Genomic DNA, 1,703 nt, shown 5'->3' with positions numbered 1-1,703 from the left:
GGTGGGGAGAGTGAAATAGTTGAAATGTAATGCTGATTGTGAAACAACTTGCAAAGGGTGCTTAGCTAGAACACAACTCATCTCAACTGCTCTGGACCCACCATGCTCAACGTAGACTTGAGAGGGTGAGAGTGAAATACTTAGAGGTCATTTGAGTGGGATATAGGAGCAGCAACTACAGGCATGGGGAAAGTGCATTACAGTCTTTTGGGGAGATTTGTGGTCCTCCCCTCCCCATTCTGATAGCCCCCCTCTCCCTTTATTAAGAATCACCAGATGGCCACCCCTGGTGTTTGAGTCACTCCCAGGGATTGGCAAAGGGATCAAGTTTCCAGATCCCTGAAGACAAGGGGAAACATGCCAAAATGTGGACTTGTACTCCACTCCACCTGCTCTAGTCGAGCAGCTGCTGAGAATAAAGGCCCGTACCTGATACCTGGCAAACAAATGCAGTGTTGCCCCAGGAATCAATTACTTCTCTGAGATGCCCTAGGGCATATCTGGGGAGAAGCTTCCAGAACAAGTCGAAGAGTGGCAGTCCTTCACTGAGACTGGAGAGAGTCCACAAATGAATCTGGACGTCATGAAGGAAGCAATGGTTCAGCACAAGAAGCAGCCGTGGAGAGAGCTGGGAAGCTGGAGAAGCAGGACAAAAGACACTGGAGGAAGGAAAAGAGATGGCTGCGTATGCCCTTGCATCTTCAGAGAACAGCAGTAGCACTCCAGAGGAGTGAGAGGAGACCCGTGAAGATCCCAAAAGAAGCAAAAGCACCAGGAGCCTCCTCAAGAGGATGGAATGGAAGACTCACTGTAGATCTAGGGCTGGATCTGGAGCTCACAGATCCATCGAGCCCATTCACAAACCCTTCACGTGCAGGTCTACGAGCTAGGTAACAGGAAAAAGTCCTTGGAGCTGTGGTTGAAAAAAGAATAGTCTTTATTTCTAGATGCAAGCTCTCTGCTGACCAGCAGTTCAGAGCCACTGCTTCACACACTCTGAAGAACACACAAGAATAGCAACATGCTAAAAATACACGGGCACGCATGAGCACTAACTCTACTCCCACACAACTTGTTTACAAAGAATACACTGCACCACCCCCAACTGGACCTGAGGCAAGGGGGCCTGACTAAACTACTCTATTTTCCCCATACCCACTCATCTCTTTCTCCAAACCCAACAAAAGGAAATCTTGCTCCAAGGAGGAGCTGGTAGCAGTGACCCTGATGAGTCAGCTGGCAGCACAAGTGGTCCCAAGAGGAAGACACTGTCACCCAAGGAGGAAACAAAGAGTGATCCCAAACAGGCAGGCAATAGGAGTGTCCTCAAGAGGAAATTCTCTTCTGAAGAGGAGCCAGTCAGGGGAGGAAATTGTCTTCCAAGGAAGAGGGGATCCAAAGAGGCTGCTGGCAGAAAGAGCAACTCCAAGAAAAATAAAACCTCCAAAAACCATCCCAGGAGGACTACAGTTGACATCACCTGGGGGTGGGCACCCCCCAAGATGACATTTCCCAACCCATTTCCTATACCCCAATGCAAAGAAATTCACACACACACACACACACGCACTCACACTCACACTCACACACACACCCAGTATCTCCAACACAATCAGCTTCCTTTGTTAATGGGCATCTGCCTATTCTTTATAGGCTTTGGGGTAGAATTTAAAAAAAAAAAAAAGTGGGGGGGGGGCCAGCCC

The 1,703-nt window shown here is 48.9% G+C and overlaps 1 pseudogene; it reads left to right on the top strand.

The window, feature by feature from the left end:
- Positions 1 to 583: 583 nt before the first annotated feature.
- LOC103602362 overlaps positions 584 to 1,703 on the top strand; it is a 62,038-nt pseudogene continuing 60,918 nt past the window's right edge.

Source organism: Galeopterus variegatus, unplaced genomic scaffold (genome assembly GCF_000696425.1).
Source record: "Galeopterus variegatus unplaced genomic scaffold, G_variegatus-3.0.2 Scaffold4111, whole genome shotgun sequence".
Lineage (NCBI taxonomy): Eukaryota > Metazoa > Chordata > Mammalia > Dermoptera > Cynocephalidae > Galeopterus > Galeopterus variegatus.
Note: the sequence above shows the minus strand (reverse complement) of the source record. Positions and strands in the feature narration are given on the sequence as shown.